Below are 23,594 nucleotides of genomic sequence, written 5' to 3' on the forward strand. Positions count from 1 at the left end.
CCAAGAGGTGTGAGGAGGATAGAACAGCAAGAAAATATGGGGAAAAAGGTGGTACAGGGAGAAAGCATGGTGAGGACAAGCACTCAGTTATGTCAGAGACCCAAACAGGGCTTTGGAATGACCGGGGCATCAGATACAGGAGTAGGAAATGAGGTTGGAGAATTACGATGAGGTGGTATCTTGAATGACTTTTACAGCCACAGGGCGCTACTTTGAACTTTTTCCCTGAAGGTGGAGGAGGCCACTGAGGGTTTTAAGTGAGCGAGAAGGGCCAGAGTTAGATTCAATTTTTAGAAAGCCCACCAGGCAGCAGTAACACGGACAACACCTGGGAGGAATATGACCCGATGAAGGTGGAGAGGCCAGGTAACTACAATTCTCATCGGAGAAGATGCCTGTGCCAGAGAAGACAGAGGGTGGTAAGTCACCTGGAAGATGGTATCCCATTTGCGGGTGAAAAAGGGGCCACAAGCTGAACCTGGAAAGCTCAGGAAAAGTCTGCAGGGTGGCCCTGCAGACTCAGGGACCTAATAACCACACAGGGTGGTCTGAAATGGAAACTTATTTTTTAACTAAAAGCGGATTAAGCCTGACCAGGCAGTGGCACAGTGGATAGAGCATTGGACTGGGATGCGGAGGACCCAGGTTCGAGACCCAGAGGTCGCTAGCTTGAGCACGGGTTCATCTGGTTTGAGCAAAAAGCTCACCAGCTTGGACCCAAGTTCGATGGCTCGAGCAAGGGGTTACTCGGTCTGCTGAAGGACCGCGGTCAAGGCACATATGAGAAAGCAATCAATGAACAACTAAGGTGTCGTAATGAGCAACGAAAAACTAATGATTGATGCTTCTCATCTCTCTGTTCCTGTCTGTCTATCCCTCTCTCTGACTCTCTGTCTGTAAAAAAAAAAAGCAGATTAAGGTGGGTAGTCATATACTAGGGAGTTATTCTCTATCTGAACTACTGTCAGTGCTTGCTTTGAAGCCTGTCTGCTACCTTTTGCATTTACAATCAGGTACCTGATAACATGCCTTTGAAATGTAGGGGTAATCTTTTATCTGGCCCCTCAGGGCAGGCATCCCCCTCAGAGCAGAAAACAACAAATTCCCTCATTATCATTAGCATGTTAATTAACATACTTATCTTATGCCTCCCTATGTAAAAGAAGTTTCAGTATATACATTTTTACTTTTTATCCAAACCCAGAGATTCCCCTGCTTTGCTTTCTCCTGCCTCCCTGATCTATCACCAATCAAGTTCAGGAAACCCCCTTACATATTTCCCATTTCCTTTGATTCTGATGTATATATAAAGTAAGTGGTGAAACTGCCATTTTCCGGAGCACTTTCTCAACCTGTTGAGATTCTGTTTCCCAGCAATTGTTGACAGTTTGGCTCAAATAAACTCAAAAAAGTTCTTATAGATTTGGAAGTTTTCATTTTTTTTTTCACCATGACACATTAGAGCAATCATGCCCTATGTTTACTGAAGTAAATTCAGCGGAAGAGGTACTACAGGTCTCACCTACCACTTTAACATGGCCAGAGAGGGAAGAGAGGAGAGGTGATGATTCTTGAGTTTCTGGTTTTGTCTGATTTGGTAGCTGGTTTTTCTTTGGAGGGTGGGGAGTAAAGAAGAAGCAGCATTTTAATATTAACTAAGAAAGAAATTTACCAATTAACAGGACGACAGGACTTACTGGTAGAGATGGAAGGAGATCTATAGGGGGTAGGATTTAGAACGTCTGGGCTGAATGAAGATATCCATTTGGAAGTCATCCATGTCTGTCTAGGTCGTGATAGTTGAAGTCCCCAGCGTGAATGAGGTCATCTGAGGGGTATCTCTAGAGGGCAGGGTGAAACCAAACTGGGAGGGGGACATCACCATTTAAGTGAGAAGTGGAAAAGAAACAAGCAGGGAAAAGTAAGAAGAGACATCTAAAAGCTCAAAGAAAACTCAGGAATGTAAAAAAAAAAAAAAAAAAAAGGTTAAGGGGAGTGTCAAGTGCTACAGAGCACTCAAGTCAGATTAAGTACCAATAAGGAGAGTGTTCCATTGTTACCTGAAGTGGCCTATCAGTGCTTATTCATTCATTTCTTCAGTAAATATTGACTGAAGTCCCCTGGGTGCCAGGTGCTATGCTGACAGCCATCAAAAACCGTAAGGGTAGCTTCATCCTACTACGAAAGCAGAGCAGAAGCATTTCTATTTCTTTATAAGTATGACGCTATGTAAGGTGGGAACAGGGAGTGAATGTGTTTGTGAAGCACTTCCTGATATTGCATTTGGACAAGCAAGGAAAGAGGTGTGGCGAGGAGGAGAGAATGGGGCTTAGAAGATCACAGGAGCCTCAACAGAGAGTGGGGAAGGGGGGAAAAGGCTGGCAGAAAGAACCAGGACCTTCTTGTTCTCTGATCTTTCATTCTGCTTAACCCTTCACATAACTCCCACATCTGTTTAAGAAGCAAAGTCCTAGGCTGAGGAGGAGTTGTTATTTCTGAATACACCCTTTTGGTATTGAAAGAAGAAAATCTAGGTCAGAAAGAAAAAGTTAAACTCATCAAAGTAAGATAAAATGTGTCTGGGCTCTGATGACCCTTTGGAGAAACTTCGCCTCAGAGTTACTTAGCACTGACTAAATGTCCAGTTCTACCCCCTCCCCTTTTATTTAACAGAACAAGACTTTGATTTTTTTGTTACTCAAAAAAAAGCTTCATTTTTTTATTTTAGCTTTCCGACTCTGTGCTTATGCCTCTAGCACCTTCTTGGCGACTTTCTGCTCCTCAACAGGGAAGCCCTGGGTCAGGTCACAGACACATTGGTGTGCAAGGCTTCACTACGACCTGCTGACAGGTTTCTCTGTTTTAGACAGATGAACCTTAGGTCTCACAGCACGGACTCCTCCAAGTCAGCCTGGGCACATGCCACAAGCAGGTTTTGGTGCCTTCGTAACCATTTTGGTATAAAGGTAAACAATCTGATTACTGAGGTTCCAGACAGAGGCTGTATTATAGGAGAGCCTACAATGATAGGTTAAAGTCTGGGCCATGCTGAATGCCTTTAGACACTGTCTCTAGAAGAGAGACCATTACTTAAAATTAACCTAAAAATGTAACCTCTACACTTCCAAAATAGCAATCATTAGAAAGCTTGTTTATCTACATTTAGAGAAATGAATTGGTAATAATATCCAAAACACTCTGACAGAATAAATCCTGTGTTATTTCATTTGCCCATTCACTTTTTCAGGAAATACTGAGATTTTGCTAAAGATTGCAAATGTTTAAAAGATGAAATCCACCTGACCAGGCGGTGGCACAGTGGATAGTGGACTGGGACATAAAGGACCCAGGTTTGAAACCCTGAGGTTGCCAGCTTGAGTGTGAGCTCACCAGCTTGAGCGCAGGGTCGCTGGCTTGAGTGTAGGATCATAGGCATGAACCCATGGTCACTGGCTTGAGCCCAAAGGTTGATGGCTTGAGCCCAAGGTCACTGGCTTGAGCAAGAGGTCACTCACTCTGCTGTAGCCCCCTGGTCAAGGCACATATGAGAAAGCAATCAATGAACAACTAAGGAGCCACAACAAAGAATTGATGCTTCTCATCTCTGTCCCTTCCTGTCTGTCTCTGTCACACACACACACACACACAAAGATGAAGTCGTTGAGTACTTGAAACCTACACTCTAGTGAGAGACAGAAACTGACAAACAACCAGAGGCTCCCCATAGAGATGTGTGCTGTGTACAAAATCCAGGCACAGCAAGTGGGCCAAGAGTGACAGGGCTTTGTCAGATATGGTAGTCAGGAAGGCCTCGCCTACGTTTAATATTGAAATAAATATTTGAGCCTGACTGGTGTTGGCACAGTGGATATAGTGTCAACCTTGGACACTAAAGTCCCCAGTTAGAAACACTGAGGTCACCTGCTTGAGCATGAGCTCATCACCTTGAGGTTGGGGTCACTGGCTTGAGCAAGGGGTCACTGACACTGCTTGAACCCACTGGTCAAGGAACATATGAGAATCAATCAATGAACAACTACAGTGAAATAACTATGAGTTGATGCTTCTCACTTTCTCCTCCCTCCCTCTCTTTCTTAAAAGAAAAAAAAGGAAATAAATGTTTGAAATCGAATATGTTTGACTTCACAGCTGATATCTGTTTCTGATCCCCACAATGTATTCCTACCTTCGGATCTCCATCACTGAGACCTATCAGTTATCAGGCACCATTTTAAGCACAGTGAAGAACAGAGGCATTAAACCATTTCCTGCATGGAAGAATGTGGACTGTCATAATAATATTATTTTTAAAAGTATGTTAAACCAGCTGATGGAGGGATTATCTCAGGCTGTCAGAGAACTAGGCTTCTGCGAGGACGTGCACCTTGGCAGAATAGGGAGCAGTGGGAATCAGGAATATGACATTCCAGGGTGAAGGGACAGCGTGAAACAACAGCTAGAGAGTCTGTCCAGAAAGTGAGAATTATTTCAGTTTAATAAATGTGTTCAATACTTGAAACTGATCATGTGGGAAATAAGGCAGAAGACAGAGTTGAGCACAGACTAGTGCAGTGCCTTGAATTCCAAGCTAAAAATATGAGGCTTTTTCTTTTATTTACATTCCCTAAAACAGTGGTCCCCAACCTTTTTTGGGCCATGGACCGGTTTAATGTCAGAAAATATTTTCACGGACCAGCCTTTAGGATGGGACGGATAAATGTATCACATGACTGAGATAAGCGTCAAGAGTGAGTCTTAGATGGATATAACAGAGGGAATCTGGCTATTTTTTAAAAATAAAACATTGTTCAGAATTAAATATAAATAAATATAAATAAATTTTTATATTTATTTATATTTATTTATATTTAAAACAGAAATAAAGTTATTTATTCTTTCTCTGCGGACTGGTACCGGTCCGTGGCCCGGGGATTGGGTACCACTGTCCTAATAGACCTTGAAAATAGGACCTAGGACACTCCTTTAGTATGCCTAGGCAAAGATGCAAGAATCACATTACGGCATCAAGGAAGTCACTGAAAATCATCTCAGGATTCCTAATAACGAGATGATTTAACCTGAACCAGAGTCCAGTGTTCCTGAGGACTTTTTTGGCACTGAACTAGGAATGTGGTGAGGATGTCTTCTTCCACATTCATGCCAACTCCATTAGGTGTATGTACCATCTCCTCTTATATATGAGGAACCCTGGCAAGTTTAATAACCTGTCCAAGTTTGCACAAAAGTAAGCAGTGTTATTCTGGGTCCAAAATGGCCTCTGTATGACTCCAAGGCCAAGGCCAGCACCGTGGAGGACAAATTGTAATTGAGTTAGCAAATCTGAGGAGTCAAAAACACATGTAATGAAGCTCAATAAGAACAGCTTAGGCAGCAGGGTAGTGTGGCTCAGAGAAGAGAGGTACTAAAAATTTAAATTTAAAAATAAATAAGCTCAATGTACACTTGAAACCTATATGATCTTGTTAACCAATGTCACCCCAATAAATTTAATTTAAAAAATGGATAAACTCAGAGTCAGGTAAAGATTTTAGTGGGACAGAAGTCAACCAACGGAGGGACTGCAATCTCTTCCCTTCCTGCATCCTTCTTCTCCTCTCTCTCTTCTTGTAATCAGCCCTGCCAAGGCTGCCGGGAAGGGCAGTTAAGTAATCATCTTGTCCTCCGCAGGGGTCCGATCCATACCAAACACCAAAGACAATTTAGTGCTCAGAGAATGTCCTCAAAGATAAAGAAAGGGTCAGACATTAGAACTGTAAAGAAATATCAAAGGGATTCAGAAATAGATAAGGTTGGTCATAATTGAGTATGAGGTTTTCAAAGAATTAACCTATACCTTCACAAGAACTTCAATTAGAAGTGAATCTGAGCCCAACCTGTGATGGTGCAGTGGACAGAGTGTCAGCCTGGGACACAATGTACCTGGCTTGGGCGTTGAATCATAGGCATGACCCCATGGTTGCTGGCTTGAGCCCAAAGGTCACTGGCTTGAAGCCCAAGGTTACTGGCTTGAGCAAGGGGTCACTGACTCTGCTGGAGCCCCTTGGTCAAGGCACATATAAGAAAGCAATCAATAAACAACTAAGGTGTCACAATGAAGAATTGATGCTTCTCATCTCTCACCCTGCCTGTCTCTGTCTCTCTCTCACTAAAAAAAAAAGCTCACTCTATATTGAATACTTTATTGAAGACATAAGAAATAATTGTGATAATAAAGAATGTCCTGCTACAAACAGACAGATACCAATATCTAAACTAAGAGTAATCAGCACTTCTTTATAAACTGAATTAAAGACTAGAGATGCAGTCTTCACATTAGTTTATGAATATTTTCTATTTACCCAGAATAATTAATTCTGTAAAATATGCAATTGACCTCTGATTACATCAGCTGCACCCAATATGTTCACTGAACATTATTTTACTCTCTGAATAGCTGGCTCAGGTCAGTTGTGGCTTCATATCATTTTTGTGTTACAGGTCCTCAAATGTTAATTTATTTGTAAAGTTGCTATTTGAGGCTGAATTAACAAAATTTGCAGCTAAATGACAAACACCCCTAGTCCACCTATATCCTCATACAGAGTCAGAGAAAAAGTAAAAAAGGCAAAAATGGAGAAAAAATAGAGGCCCAAAATAAAAACCTTATTCCAAAAATGTCCAGATGACTTCTAGGGTTGTCAGGGAAAGAGCTGTGTCTATATCAATGCAGAATTACTCCCTTCCTTGGATTGCCAAGGTGACATATACACACTTCAAAGTTTGGCAGGAAAAACGGCACCTGTGAAAGTTTTATGGTTTGGCACTATCTATAGCAGGGGTAGTCAACATTTTTATACCATCGCCCACTTTTGTATCTCTGTTAGTAGTAAAATTTTCTAACTGCCCACCCGTTGCACAGTAATGGTGATTTATAAAGTAGGGAAGTAACTTGACTTTATAAAATTTATAAAGCAGAGTTACAGCAAGTTAAAGCATATAATAATAATTACTTACCAAGTACTTTATGTTGGATTTTTGCTAAGTTTGGCAGAATAAATCTTTATAAAACAACTTACTAGTTAAATCTATCTTTTTATTTATACTTTGGTTGCTCTGCTACCGCCCACCATGAGAGCTGGAATGCCCACTAGTGGGCGGTAGGGACCAGGTTGACTACCACTGATCTATAGGTTCAAAAATATAATGAAACTAACATACTTGGTTTCCATAAAAGACTGGAAACCAAAAGAACTTTAGACTAGACCTTTGGGTTAATAAAGAGTAAATTTTAGTTTTCTCTACACTAGAATTCAGTGATTCTTTGACTCAGTCTGGATTAAGTCTACCTTGGTTGAATACAAACCTGGATTACTGGCTGATTGCCTTTACTGATTTTCTATTTTATAGTTTCTTCTTCCTAAGAAGTTCAGCATTGTGACTAATTTTCTTTAGGGCAAAGTTGGAAAGCAGAGGTCAAAGTCAATCAGAAGTAGAAACTCCCTTTCCTCTACCTATAGAAGGGGACATTTTCACTATGAAGCATTAAGGTTTTATAACCTATTTAACTCTACTGTACATATTCTATCCATGTCAGTTAAGCTTATGCTTCTATTAAGTCTATCTAAATTAAAAAGGTAAAAGCTAACACTCACTGTTAATAGATTTTTTCTTATTAATAGAATCTATTGTTATGTCTTATTATAATAATAGTAAGAAGACCATAAATGCATACGCCCCTTTACAAGTCACAAAACACTGTCACTAACATTACATAAATTCTTTGACAACCCACTCTGAGACAATAGCAAATTTGTAGAAATAACACAATTGGCAATGGAATCACAGATGTTCAGAATTCCCGGGCAGCTAGCAACATGAGCCCCCCTCTCATTAATTTCAAAATAAGAGGATTGTGCACATTAATTTATATAACTATGGCAGGATTTAACTGTCTCATGTATCACCTACATTATTCTTGAAATGAAATGATTGCCTTTTAACAGATTAGAAAACTGAGGGTCTCAGAGGCTCTTAAGAACTTAACTAATAAATGACTAATAAACAGCAGATCTAGGATCAAAGACAGTCCAATTCTGTTTTCCACCCACTTCACTTTTGCTCAAGTCATTATAGAAATTCAGAGAGCAATTCTCATACCCCCCACTGCTTAGGTTTCTCAAGAGCAGTAACCTATTTTAGCAAAACAATATGCTCTATAATTTACTACTGATGTAAGGACTTCACTAGGGATTTACTAGTAAATTTTAATTTGTTTAAACATGACTAATAAAAACCAGTCAAACAGCAGCTTTCTCTTTCTTCATGGCCTCATGTTTGTAAAGCAAACCGCTAATATAATAATTGTGGATTGGTGCCAATGATATGTATCTTATTACTTCTGCAAACTTATTAGACAGCTATTATCTGCCAGCCACTATGCTACACAGTACTGAAAAAGATGGGCACCACTGTGAGCCTCACAGAGCTTGTTCTCTTGAGTAGGGGAGAGACAGACACCAACCAGTAACCCATCTGGTTGTCTGTTGAAGAAAAACTAAACAGAGTACTGGAAGAGATAATGTGAGTGGCGAGCTCTTTTAAATAGAGGATGAGAATGTCTCCATGGAGAGCTGGTGTATAAACTGAGATGGCAAAAATGTCAAAGCTGGCCTTGAGTGGAAGAACATTCTAGGGAGGAGAAATTGCATACTAGAAAGCCTGAAAACTAGAATTTGGTTTGTGTAAGGAGCTGAAAAATGGTCACTGAGCCAGTAAGACACGAGCAAGGTGGGGGGATGGTATGAGATAAACGGAGTCCCTAACAGTGCTTAAGTGTGTGCCCCAAGGTAGCTGTTCCCACTTATGTGCCTTCAATCAGCCATGACTTGAATAATTATGTTGTAACCCAGAATTTACAGATTAAGCATATAAAACTAAAAATATAATACTATCAATAGACTGCCTAAACAAAAACAGTGTTCCATTTTTTTTAAGTGGAGGTTTGCATTAAGTTAAATCATTATAATTATAGATACTGATAAGAATCCATCCATGGAGAGAAAGATATAGATATATATTTCTAGTATTCTAGAAAAAAGAAGTATTATGACTCAAGATTGGAGAGTAGTGAAACTTCTGTTTCTTATAAGATCTAAAGAAAAAAGATGAGATTATGGGGACTTAATTTTTTAAAATTAAGAAAATAACAAAATGAAAAATAACCTTTTTGTTTTTATGAAAACATAGTTTTAAGAAAAATTTCAGCTGGTTAAATTTTGGGAGCTAAAAAAAAATCTAATCTAAGAATATTCTCTGGAATTGAGCCTAATACATTTTTACTTGAGTGAGAAGTAGACACACATTTTTATCGCTTGGGGCTCTGGGCTGTCAGTATCTTATTATTCAGAGGTAGGCAAACACATGCAGATAGTAGGGAGAGCTCAGTAACACTCTTTCCTTATTCTAATCTATTTTCCTTCCACAGTATTTTCACCTGTTGAGGATGATTTTTTTTTTCTTGGCTTCCAGATATATTTTTAAAGAATACCCATGCTCATAAAACAATTTTTTTTCTCCTTCCTCTGCAGGACCTGTACTTTTTCTCTTATTTGTCTATTCTTTATTTTGAGAAGTGATTTGGATGCAAAGAAAACAGCTATGTAATTGACCCTACTGTTTCTAACAACGTTTTTAACTCGAAGTGAGCTTTGTTTTTTTCAGGTTCTTAAACACACTCTGCCTCCCTTCCCACCCAAGTCAACTTTGGCTAAATCTGACTTTCAATGATCTCTGCTTAACATAATTGCAACAATCTCTGCTATTGTTGAATTTTTATAGCAAAGAATCTCAAAACTTACCAACTGGTTATAAACTGTTTCGTAATATTTAAGTATTTTATGTGGCTTTGTCCCATCCCTTTCCTTCCCTGGCAGAACACTTTATCTAACCTGGCCTTTAGTTATTCAGCACCTTAAGGCAGTGGTCCCCAACCCCTGGGCCGCAGACCGGTACTGGTCCGTGGGCCATTTGGTACCGGTTCACAGAGAAAGAATAAATAACTTACATTATTTCCGTTTTATTTATATTTAAGTCTGAACGATGTTTTATTTTTAAAAAATGACCAGATTCCCTCTGTTACATCCATCTAAGACTCACTCTTGACACTTGTCTCGGTCATGTGCTACATTTATCCGTCCCACCCTAAAGGCCGGTCCGTGAAAATATTTTCTGACACTAAACCGGTCCGTGGCCCAAAAAAGGTTGGGGACCACTGCCTTAAGGGGCAGCTGTGTCACCCAGTTTGTATTCCCTACTCTCCAGCATGTGCTGATTGTTTGGGCCGCCAGTGGAAGGGGCAGACTTGTGTACTTTCTCCCCATGCCGCTGTGGGGGCAGGCGGGCCTAGAGTCTTTCCACAAGCCCTAAATTAACTTCGTGCTTCACAGAAAGGTGGAAAAGTTGGGGTCTTTTCTTTTCTTTTCCTTCCACAAGAAGATAAAAATAGAGGAGGCCTGTCCTCTGTCTTCATTTCTGCAGTTGCAATGCACCTTCATCCTGTTTCTCACTTCTCAGTTTTTGTGCACTCTGCTATTGAATCCTGACCAAACTCAATCACTTATTCTGGTAAAAAAAATAAATGTTGATTCAGAGGCAGTAATTTCTTTTAATTTTTTGAATGTTCTTCTGAGTTCAATTCTGAGGACTTCTTAATGGCAACCAAAAGATGACATCCTTACAAATTCTTCCGTTATCAACAGATACTCAAAGTTTTAGCAATGTCTGGGTCATACTGAGTGTGGCCTTATTGCCAAAGTGCCTTGGTTAATTGTAACCATGGGTAATATTTTTTTAATGAATATATTAAGGTTTTTAAGAAGTACGTCAAGTTTCTCTGTCTCTCTCTTCCCCTCCCACAGCCGAGGCTCCATTGGAGCAAAGATGGCCCGGGCGCTGGGGATGGCTCCTTGGCCTCTGCCCCAGGCGCTAGAGTGGCTCTGGTCGCAACAGAGCGACGCCCGGGAGGGGCAGAGCATCGCCCCCCGGTGGGCAGAGCGTCGCCCCCTGGTGGGCGTGCCGGGTGGATCCCGGTCGGGCGCATGCGGGAGTCTGTCTGACTGTCTCTCCCCGTTTCCAGCTTCAGAAAAATACAAAAAAAAAATAAAAATAAAAAATAAAAAAGAAGTACATCAAGTTTAACAAAACATGAACAATACTGTGCATATCCTTTTATTATCCATAAAGGTCATTGCTTGAGCACCATGAGAATACTATAATAGACTCTTCCAAAATGACCAGTTTTTCTCATGTTTCTTAAATAACCTTTTATTATGATCTTAATAGATAACATGTAAAGAGACATTTAACAAAAACGTACTGAGAGTATGTAACTAACACCCTGCTCTCCTCAGCCTATGAAGAATACTTAAGACTTTGGCTCTCTTACTTCAAGTAGTTTGCTTACAACCTGGTCTGAACAAAATGTTGACCTAAACTTAGTTTTGTTATCCCAACTTATAGACTATTAAGCTATAATTATATTTATAGCTTATCACCCGTATTAAAATTTCATAGTCATTCCTTTTTGTAACTCTTGGTTTTGGAAAAAGTCAGTTCACAGGAATTGATTCACCCTGAGGCATGAATAACTGACAGTCTCATGTTTAATCTCTAAAGGTGCATGGTTCTGAGCCCTGGGAGCATGCTAGAATCATCTAGAGCAGTGCTGGTCAACCTGGTCCCTAGTGCCCACTAGTGGGCATTCCAGCTTTCAGGGTGGGTGGTAGCGGAGCAACCAAAGTATAAATAAAAAGATAGATTTAACTATACTAAGTTGTTTTATAAAGATTTATTCTGCCAAACTTAGCAAAAATCTGACATAAAGTACTTGGTAAGTAATTATTATTATATGCTTTGATTTGCTGTAACTCTGCTTTATAAATTTTATAAAGTCAAGTTACTTCCCTACTTTATAAATCACCATTACTGTGGAACTGGTGAGCGGTTAGAAAATTTTACTACTAACAGAGATATCAATACAAAAGTGGACAACTAGGTATAAAAAGGTTGACTACCCCTGATCTAGAGTTTTAAAAGATATAATATTTGAGAGCTACCTCCCAGAAGACCTGATTTGCCTGGGGTGAGGTCTGGGACATCGGTATTTGTTAAAATACCACCTGAAGCCTGACCTGTGGTGGCGCAGTGGATAAAGTATCGACCTGGAAATGCTGAGGTCACCGGTTCGAAACCCTGGGCTTGCCTGGTCAAGGCACATATGGGAGTTGATGCTTCCTGCTCCTCCCCCTTCTCTCTCTCTGTTTCTCTCTCTCTCCCTCTCTCTCTCCTTTCTAAAATGAATAAATAAAATAAAATAAAAAAATACACCTGAAGGATGCCCACAATGCACCTGAAAAATACAACAGGAAGAGCGTTTTGCTGGCCCATATACCTGGAAAAGGGTCCATCAGAAGATGTGGGGGCCTGTGGGGGTCAGGGAAAGATCTGAAGAAGCCCCACAGATGACGAACATGTACCCACTTCAAGGGGAGTGGTCCTTCTCTTGAGAATCACTAGGATCCTTAGAGAACTATTTGAATTTTACTATTATTAGTCTTGTGCTAGTATGAAAATCCTTGCAGTGCTCTGGATTTTAGGGGGAAATTTTAAACTACAAACTCTGCTCGTGCGGGAGAACACAATGCGTAAAGCAGAATGATTCTCGCCGAGAGCTGTAGCCCTGCTTCAGGAGCGTTACTCCCCAACTTATCCGTCAGCTGGTTCTGCCTTTCCAATCATTTGCCCTTTCTCCACTTCTGAACCAGCAACAGGACCCCAAATTCCCCCCATTTCTTTCAGTGGCTCAAACACCAGCAGCAGCAGCCACAGAGGCTGTGGGAACGTGCCCTATAAGCAGTGATTGTCACCGTCCTTGCCCGTCCACTTATGACTGGAGGTACTATGGTTTCTTTCCAGCTCTTATCTAGTGCCAGTGCCCTTTAAATCCCACAGCTGAGTAGCCCTGGCAGTCTGACAACCGAAAAGGAAACCTGATAAGATTAGAGAAGCACTTTGCTCCTGTCTACTTTCTTCCTCATCAGAGTGATACATCCTTTTTTATTCAAATATCAGAAAACTACTGATTCTGAAATGACTGCCTACTTTAATAGAATTTTTGATACTATAGGTTATGTTTCCTAATTGAATTGCCTCAATCAATATTATCATTTCGATACTAAAAGACTTTTTTCTTTTTTAAAAAAACTTTTCTCACAAAAGAAGTTGTCCCATTCCCAGTTCCTGTTCCTGCCCTGGCAAGTGGGGAAGCACATCTCAGTGGGTCCTGACAATGTTGCAGAGCCTGCTACCCTCCCTGACTTGGGACTTAACTTAGTCTCAAGAATTTCATCTATAGAGGCCCTGGCCCGGTGGCAAAGTTGGTTACAGTTCATCCCAACACGCTGAGGTTGCGGGTTCCATCCCTGGTCAGGGCACATGCAAGCATCAACCACTGATGGTATGAATAAGTGGAACAACAAATTGATGTTTCTCTCTGTCTCTCTCTCTTGCTCTCTCTCTCTCCAAAAATCAATAAATAAAAATTCAAAAAAGAATTTCATCCAAAGAGAAACAATAAGTTGTTGTAGTTTAAATTGTGAGCGTGAGAGCTGCACATTTCTTGCATGTGTATTTCCAACTTACCCCCATTCAAGGTGCTTTCACTTAATCTATCACATAGTAAGAACACAAGCACCCAGATATTATCAGACCAGTTCCGCAGATGAAGGAACAGGCCTTCAGCTATGTGACCTTTGTGGTATAAAAACTGGGGTGCTGGGGCTGGGAGTCCTTGTTGCTATGTGTTGCTCCCCCTTATCATCTCTCAGGTCTGTGTTCCAGAACATGGTACTAGACTTCAAGATCCAAAGCATTTTGATTTCCATGTATGTGTTTTAAGAATATTAACTGCATTTCTAATTTTTTCTCAGGGTAAAAAAGTACACATTTATTTTGTGTTTTTCATTTATCTTAGTTTTTATAAGGTCCTCCGTTGTATAGATTACATAGTAAGTTCTACTGCAGCACACACTTGACATTCCATTCCTTTCAAGAACGAGAACTCGAACATGCACGGAGATATAAAGTGGTCTCCTGTCTAACTGCTAGCCATCTTCCAGCTGCAACTCAGCCAGATGCCTTTGTTTCTGGGAGTTTTGTGGTCCAAGGAATTTCATCTGGACATCCCGCCCTTTACAAACTTTTAGTAATGCCCAGGGTTACAGGAATTTGCCTGACCTGTTTAACAGGATTTAACAGGGTTAATTATGTTCCCATTCTAGCCAGTATTTATGAACATTACTTACATTCCCACTTATGCCTGTCTAAACTGTGGAAGTACTGCCACTTGATGAAATCAGTATCCTCATTTAGTCTAAGAAAATTTTGGACAAAGAGTTCAATGAATTAATATATATAATGACCAGGAAGTTCAAATCTCCAACAGTAAAAATGAACTCTTGTTCTGTTGATAATCAAATTAATCATTCTTCTTTCAGTTAGATATGGCATTTCCTCTCTCATCATGAATAAGTAAGTGACATAGTTATTGACTTCTAGTTATCCCTTGGTTGGAAGCTGTATTGCCATTTTTTCCTGTTATTGTCAATCCTACAATATACCAACTCTTCACTACAACTCATCCTCAAATTGTGATTTTACCTTTTGAAGAAGTTATTAATTATACCAATGCAAAATTATCTAAAAAATATTGTTATGACTTGCTTATTATCCTTCATAACATATTCCTTTCCTCTGCCCCCTCGTGTACACAGAATGGCTTATCCCTTTGTGAAACTTTTAAAACTACCAATAAAAAGCTAATAACCAATCTCTACCATGTGCCTGTCAAGGCAGTAGTTATTGCAGGCTGAACCATAATATTATATGAGGGACATTTAATTCCTGATACCAGGATTTGACAAGGATATATCACTAAAAAACAAAAACAAACAACCTCATCTGACATTGCTAGAACTAGAAAATCTCATCTTACAATGCCAACTCACATACAAAGAAGTGAGATTTTTCATACAAACTAACTTCAGTGCCGTTTTTCATTTATCTTCTTTACACTAACCATTTTTCTATAGATATAGTACATTATATTACATTATAACACATACTATAAACGTAACACAAATTTTCCAATTACTTCATTATATCAATTAATTTTAATAGCACTACTGAATGTGTGGATAAGGTAAAAAAAAAATTCATGCTTTGATTTCATGATTTGTGTTTATAGATCAAATCCAAAGCAAGTTCAGAAGAAAAGAGCTAAGTTGTAATAGAAAAACACCATCTCAATGAATGCCAGGCATCTCTTAGGAAGACTAAAGCTTTGCTACTCAAAAGGTGGTGACAACCAGCATTCTCAGCAGCATCTAAGATTAAGAATATGTATTACTACATACTGACTTGCTGATAGAGTCTGCATTTATCAGGATTCCCCGGGTGATATGGAGGCACATTAAAGTTTGATCAACATTATATTAGAAAGTTCAGCTTCCCATCAAGAAAACAGTAATAACGACAGGAACATAAAATAAGTCACTTTCATAACATAAGAAAAATGGTCTTGAGAAAAATTTAAGTCAAAGAACTGATGTAGTAATTTCAAAACAAAATACCAAATCTGCCATATAGGGGCATTCTCTATGACTCACTAGATAATAGTAGTGCATAGTAGAGGGGTCCCCAAACTTTTTACACAGGGGGTCAGTTCCTCAGACTGTTCCTCAGACTGTTAGAGGGCCAGACTATAAAAAAAACTATGAACAAATCCCTATGTACACTGCAAATATCTTATTTTAAAGTAAAAAAACAAAACGGAAACAAATACAATATTTAAAATAAAGAACAAGTAAATTTAAATCAACAAACTGACCAGTATTTCAATGGGAACTATGGGCCTGCTTTTGGCTAATGAGATGGTGATGCCCCTTCCACAAGTGCGGCGGGGGCTGGATAAATGGCCTCAGGGGGCTGCATGCGGCCCGCGGGCCGTAGTTTGAGGACCCCTGTCACAGTATGTCAGTTTCTAGTATGAATAAAATAACCCACAAAATTAGATAGTTCCGTATGTTTTGATTCCACCCCAGTTCTTAATCCTGTTGGTACTTTTTACAGGAAATGGAAAGCCATAGAGAGTAGTTATGAATATTTTAGATACTAGAAAGATTATCTTCCACTGTAAATCAATAAACTTGGCATAATACTTATAGTATATATATTTATACAGTATAATACTATATTGGCATTGAAATCATATTTGTTTATGTCCATCTCCAATTTTCTTGATGAACATAAACAATTTATATAAATAACAGTTTCCCCCTAATAGTGAGGTGATGAGCCCATGAGAGTACAGTTGACTCAGGAGGTCTTTCCTCAGGAATCAACTGTGGCACTCCGCTCCCAGACATCGTACTGATACCTAATCTGCAGAAAGCATGTTTAACTATAATACAATAAGCCAGGATGGATGCAGTAGTGTCTCCTTGCTTGAGTGTTGCATAGGAGTGACCATCACCAACAAAAATACAATTTGTAGCTTATTCTTTCAACAGACTCTCCTTGTTTTTAAGAACTGAACTAATTCCAAATGGAACAACTGTAATCACTACAAATAGAATGTCTGCCAAGAAACACATTGTTAAAGATGGAAATTTCAGCACTTCAGAAGATCTAATTTTAGATGCCAGAATCCATCACTGTTGAAACCTTGCCTTGTGATCAGACAGTCACCTCTGTCCTTTAGGTCTGACCGGCACTCCCGTTTCCATCGTAAGTGCCCCAAAGTGTGCTAAAATCCTCACCTGAGAAGGCTGGCGTCCAGCATGCTGCCATGCATGAAGGTTTGGGCTGGCTGGAGGGGCAATTCAGGTGGTTCACGGTGGAGAGGAGTAGCCTGACTGAGGCAGCAGGCCAGGCGGACAGAAGTAGGAGGAACAGATAGAGAGAGACTGTGCAAGGTGGTTTCAATTGGTGAGGAAGGACACAGAACCCAGTACCTAGCCAACAGGACTGGCAGGAATAGGGAGAGAAAACAAACCCCACCCAACCTGCTGGGCCCAAGAAAGGACTGTTTCCCACTCACGTATTCCACAGCTGAGAAACCCAAATACAGATGACACCCAGGCCGAAGGGATCTTAGCCAGCAGCAGCCGACTCAGGACACCGATGGGAAGAATGTCATCAGCGTCATTTCCAAACGGATTAGTTCACCATAGTACAGGCTTCTGATTCGGTTCTAGAAAGAGCTGAATCAATCTATCGACCTTAAGGTAATCATAAATCAGGACAATGATGAGATAGAAAATGGCAATTATTAGAGACAAAAAAGATTTTGGATTAAAACAGGGGTTTGAATTCTATCCAGACCACTTTCTGCTATATTCCTGTTCAACAGTCTTCTTAAAAAAATTTTTTTTTTTAATTTATTTTGGGGGGGAGAAAGAGAGCACTCCCAAATTGATAAATAAATTTACTACTCTTCAAAGACTAAATCTTACAGATTTTAGAGAGCTCAATACATTCCTAATAAAATTCTTTGTTTTCATTTTTTCTTTAAAACAAGCACATCAGGAAGCCCATGGGAGCAACTGTGTTGTTGAAAAGTAGTAATCATAAAGGAAACTGTTTCTTCTTTTCTGCATTATACTTTCTACACCTCCAAAATAACCTTGAAATTCATGCAACTCAGGTGATGAAACATTCTCATTGTCTGCACTGCCAAATTTGAACATATAGGCAGCAAAAGTTAAACTCTTAAATATTTTGGATTCTTTGCTTATATATTGCTAGTAGTTTTGTTTTTGCTGGTTTCCTATAAATGTCCAAATATGCTGGTAATATTCAGGTCACTGTATCTCACTACAAATTTTTCTGGCAAAAGAAAATCTCCAAGTTGCTATCTCTTGTCAATAGTCACCCTTTAAAAGAGATTATTTCTCATTAAGAAAAGTAAATTTTTTCAAAAATCCACTAATATAAAAGAAAAAATGTTTAAAAAATTTTAAAGCCAGAATACTTAATACATTACTCTTCTCATTATTTAAATGATTCTGGATGCTCATTCACTGTATGATCCTTTCATTTCTACACTTTGATCTTATTATTTAATAATAATATATATTGAGATTTTGAAAATAAAAATATAACTTTGAAATTAAACTTTAAAATTTTAACTGGATTTCTAAGAGAGATTTTTCGGCCTTCTAATACCATTATTATATATATTAATGAGTCACCAGTAAGATCAGCATTTTGGTGTGACCAATAGAATAGGATAGGTGCTTGGGTATGTCAGAAGAGTTCTGGGAAATATTCACAGAATATTAATTAAAGCCATCATAATGAGATTTGATATGCTTGCCCACTCAGAAAAGACAGTGCTCCTGGGCCATAAGAGAGTCTAGAAGGCAATCTAGAGTCATAATTAAGAAGAAGGACTTTGGGCCCTGGCCGGTTGGCTCAGTGGTAGAGCGTTGGCCTGGCGTGCGGGGGGACCCGGGTTCGATTCCTGGCCAGGGCACATAGGAGAGGCGCCCATTTGCTTCTCCACTCCCCTCCTTCCTCTCTGTCTCTCTCTTCCCCTCCCGCAGCGAGGCTCCATTGGAGCGAGGATGGCCTGGGCGCTGGGGATGGCTCCTTGGCCTCTGCCCCAGGCGCTAGAGTGGCTCTGGTCGCGGCAGAGCGACGCCCGGGAGGGGCAGAGCATCGCCCCCTGGTGGGCAGAGCGTGCCCCTGGTGGGCATGCCGGGTGGATCCCGGTCGGGCGCATGCGGGAGTTTGTGTGACTGTCTCTCCCCATTTCCAGCTTCAGAAAAATACAAAGGAAAAAAAAAAAAAAAAAGGAAAAAGGACTTCGGAATGAGATATTCTGGATTTAATATATACCTTTCTCTGCCACATTCAGCAGTATAAGTTTTGATAAATTATTTAATCTTTTGGTTTCTCAATTTCCTCATCAGGAAAAAGGAGATAGAGAGTTCTTGCCTCTGAGTATTGTGAAGAGTAACTTAACGGTCTGTGCAGGGCACATTTAGTAATCAGCCAATGACTATTCTCATCTGAGAAGTTGTAGCAGTCAACAGTAAGCAGTCATTACTATGAACTCTATGAACTATAAACTATCTTTAAATTCTAAATTGTATGGTATATTTCTTTCTCTCTTCCTCTCTCTTTAAAATCAATAAGTTAAAAAAATTAAATTACATGGAAAGCCTAGCAGTAAACAAACAAACAAACAAACAAAAAACTGTTTGTCTAATAAAGAATCACACTATAGTAAGAACCCGTTTTCTTTGATGATTACAGAAAGGTCACACCTATGCCATCCCAGTTCTCACTAGGAACCCTTCTCTTTGCTGAGGAAAAAACTCAGCCACCATCAGGGATTCTCATCAGTTATTTCCCTGGCATTTTTTGTGCAGCTGCTATAGTCACACTGCTGTGGTTATAAAAACTTCACCTACCCAAACCTCACTTCTCTCCCACCCAGGATTAGGATTTCACTTTGGAAAAGAGCAAAAATTCTCTCATGCAGAGAGAAAGGGAATTTATTCAGTAAAAATACAGATAGTGCCATGCTTGGCCTTTCTGCCAGGCATACCAGCTTCTCAAATTTTGAGTATGCCTGAACACATGAAACACCCACAGATCTCGTAAAGATGCAGATTTCAATTTATCAGGTCTGGGTGGGGCCTGAGATGCTGCATGTCCAGCAAACTCCCCAAAGTGCTGTTGGTTCACACTGAGATCACACTTAACAAGTAGAGAGAATTGAGACAAGTAGGTCACTATAGCGTGTATATAAGATGGTTAAAAATGTTTCAGAAAATGTTAGATGAAGAAGAGAAATAAAGTATCTTACTGCACTGTCCTAGAAACCTTATTTCAAAATGAACATTTGATCTTTTCAAAATGTTCTTTTCCAAATTGGCAAAGACAGTTTTTGTCTCTCAAAATGGGTATATCAAACCTATATGACCTCTCCGTGAGTAGAAATGCCAGTCTATTAGAGAGCAGGGAATGACATAGTAATTGACAAATTACTCTTCTGAAATACCCTTGGTTAGTTTTTAACGTCCTGATCCACCTGTGTTAGCTTGTAAGTAGGTAGCCAGAACAGGCAGAAATAAATACTTATAAGCAATAGGTATTAGGAACATTTCCTGGTGTCCTGGATAAAAACCTTTCAAGTTTAATGATAATAATAATAATAAACTGTAATACAGTATATTTGTGGAAGGTATACCATTCTGTAGAAAGGAGGTGGTGAGTGTCAATTTTGAGACCTTATATACTACTTAATCTCCTACATAAAATATTTATCATTGAAACAAAATGACGGCGTTTACCACCTATTATCTCTCTTGACTGCTTTAAACCCTAAGAGACAGAGGGTGGATTTAGCAGATAGTTATTAGACAGTGGGATAAATTTTAAGTGATAGTGGGACAGGATGAGAAAAATCCTCTGTGTGACAATTCTTAAGAAATTGGTTCTTTGATATTAAATGTATAAGGGTGGCCAAGAGAAAGTGTCACATAAAGAAAATAAAGTTTCATAAATGCTCCTTCAATGCTCCTTTGCAAACTGTTGGCACATTTTATCCTCCATGCAAATCTCATTTTTAAACAGAATTTTCCTTTTGGTGTTTTAAAAAACGAAAGCTTTTAACCATTAGGCTCCTTATGTAAATAAGGAAGTAAAAATTACTATGCTCTTAGAATTTTAAGGATGGTCTTATAGACTTAAACAAAACTAACAGATCTTTGTTTCAAATGGGATCCACTGAACTTTCCTATGCCATTCCTGAAATAACTCTAGAGATGGAATAATGGGCTGCTTCTTACTTTGCAGTTTCTTAATGCAAAGTAAGCAGCTTTACAGGGCTTAGCTGTCTCCACTGACCTAACACCATTCTTTACCTCATTTGAGATGAAACAAACAATTTTTTTTTCTCCAACCACAATTTTATACCAAGGCATAGACTTTGTCTATTATAAATACCAATTCTTCTTTTATTCAGAAAAGTTAATAACTATCAAATGCACCATGCCTTATGTCATCGATATTAATTTGTTACTGTCAAGTTTGTAATCTGATTTACTTCCCTCCAGTTATTTTTTAAGCTCTCTCAGTCATCAGATCTGAACTCTGTCTGAATTTCTTATCAGCTGCCACCTTCTACCTCATATTGTCACAGGTGGCTGGAGAAGATGGCTTGTGCTGCACGAAAGTCAAGCAACAGTGTAACGACCAAGATAGAAAACAGCATGCCAGGTCACGCTAACTATGAGCTCGACCTCTTATTTGTGATTAACTAAGAGCAGAAGGGCTACCCTGGCTGCTGCAAGGTTAACACTGTGGTAGAAGCAGAGAAGACAAGGGCTTTTCCAAAAGAGAGTTCTTAGTGCAAACCGCCTCCTGTGGACAGCTGCTGATTTTGACTGAACCTCAGCTTCCTCATCTGCACAATGAAGATAACACTGTCCTTGCAGCATTATTCTCAGAAGTAAATGAGTAACATACTTGAGCACTTGATAGGCACTTAATATACAGCTCACAAAAATCAGGGGATATTTCAAAATGAATATGAGGCTATAAAATATGCCTTAATTTTTGTGAGCAGTGTATATCTTATTGACCTGAATGAATTTTAAGCAAATTCTGGGCATAATTGGCAATATGTTTTGAAAACTCCATGAAAATATAATTTTGAAGTACAGATTACTATTGTCACATAGACAAAAATCTTTTCCTCCTTAAAAGTTTTCAAATTTTCTGGTTCTACTGTTCAGCAGACAGCCAAGTCTCCCTGAACAGCGCCAGCTGCAATCCTGAGACATGTTGGTGAAGGCGGGAGTGAATGGATTTGGCTAAACTGGGCACCTCGTCACCAGGGCTGCTTTTAACTCTGGCAAAGTGGATATTGTCCTCATCAATGACCCATTCATTGACCGTAACTACATGGTCTACATGTTCCAGTATGATTCTATGCTGGCAGGTTCAAAGGCACTGTCAAGGCTGAGGACAGGAACTTTGTCATCAATGCAAAGTCCATCTTCACCTTCCAGGAGCGAGATCCTGCCAACATCAAATGGGGTGATGCTGATATGTTGTGGAGTTCACTGGTGTCTTCACTGCCTTGGTGAAGGCTAGGGCTCACTTGAAGGGTGGAGCCAAAATGGACATAATCTTCACTCCTTCTGCGGATGCTCTCATGTTTGTGATGGGTGAAAACCATGACAAGTATGACAACTCCCTCAAGATTGTCAGTGATGCTTCCTGCACCACCAACTGCTTGGCTCCCCTGATCAAGGTCATCCATGACAACTTTGGCATTGTTGAGGGACTTATGACCACAGTCCACACCATCATGGCCACCCAGAAGACTGTGGATGGTCCCTCTGGGAAGCTGTGGCGTGATGGCTGAAGGGCTGCCCAGACATCATCTCTGATTTTACTAGAGCTGCCAAGGCTGTGAGCGAGGTCATCCTTAAGCTGAAAGGGAAGCTACTGGCATGGCCTTCCATATCCCCACTCCTGATGTGTCAGTTGTAGATCTGACCTGGGGAAAGCTGCCAAGAAGGTAGGGAAACAGGCACCAGAGGGCTCCTTCAAGGGCATCCTGGGCTACACTGAGGACCAGTTTGTTCCCTGCGATTTTAAAAGTAACACCTACTGCCTGATCAGGCGGTGGTACAGTGGATAAAGCGTAGGACTGGGATGCGGAGGACCCACGTTCGAGACCCCGAGGTCGCCAGCTTGAGCGTGGGCTCATCTGATTTGAGCAAAGCTCACCAGCTTGGACCCAAGGTCACTGGCTGGAGCAAGGGGTTACTCGGTCTGCTGAAGGCCCATGGTCAAGGCACATATGAGAAAGCAATCAATGAACAACTAAGGTGTCACAACAAAAAACTAATGATTGATGCTTCTCATCTCTCTCCATTCCTGTCTGTCTGTCCCTGTCTATTCCTCTCTCTGACTCTCTCTGTCTCTGTAAAAAAAAAAAGTAACACCTGCTTCTACACCTTCAATGCTGGGGATGGCCTTGCCCTCAATAACCACTTTGTCAAGCTCATTTCCTGGCATGAGAATGAATTTGTCTATAGCAACAGGGTGGTGGACCTTATGGTCTACATGGCCTCCAAGGACTAAGAGCTCCCTGGACCACTAGCCCCAGTGAGAGGAAGAGAGGCCCTCAGCTTCCAGGGAATCCTTGCCCCAAATCAATTCCCCTAACACACTGAGAATCTCCTGCTGACCTCCAGCTTGCATCCCAGACTCCATGAAGAAGGGAAGGGGCACAGGGAGCCCTACCTTCTCAGGTACCATCAATAAAGTCCACTGTGCCCAGCCAAAAGAAAAAGAGTTTTCAGATGACAAATTATTACAGTTGCTTGTTTAAAATTAAATCATAATCTTAATGTCTTTATTAATGACTGTTGTTTCAGAAATCTTCTTAAATTAAGTCACAGAATATTAGTGTGTTCATAATATTGACATAACATAAAAATATTATCTAA

At 40.0% G+C, this 23,594-nt stretch overlaps 1 protein-coding gene and 2 pseudogenes across 5 annotated transcripts in view; 1 reads left to right on the plus strand and 2 right to left on the minus strand.

Moving 5' to 3' along the window:
* ELOVL6 (ELOVL fatty acid elongase 6) overlaps nt 1–23,594 on the minus strand; it is a 164,163-nt gene that overhangs the window by 89,306 nt on the left and 51,263 nt on the right. The window lies entirely within an intron of this gene.
* Nucleotides 2,712–3,047, minus strand: LOC136405582 (large ribosomal subunit protein eL34 pseudogene; annotated as a pseudogene).
* LOC136405583 (glyceraldehyde-3-phosphate dehydrogenase-like) lies at nt 21,913–23,226 on the plus strand (annotated as a pseudogene).

The sequence above is a fragment of the Saccopteryx leptura genome, chromosome 5, assembly GCF_036850995.1.
Source record: "Saccopteryx leptura isolate mSacLep1 chromosome 5, mSacLep1_pri_phased_curated, whole genome shotgun sequence".
Classification (NCBI taxonomy): Eukaryota; Metazoa; Chordata; class Mammalia; order Chiroptera; family Emballonuridae; genus Saccopteryx; species Saccopteryx leptura.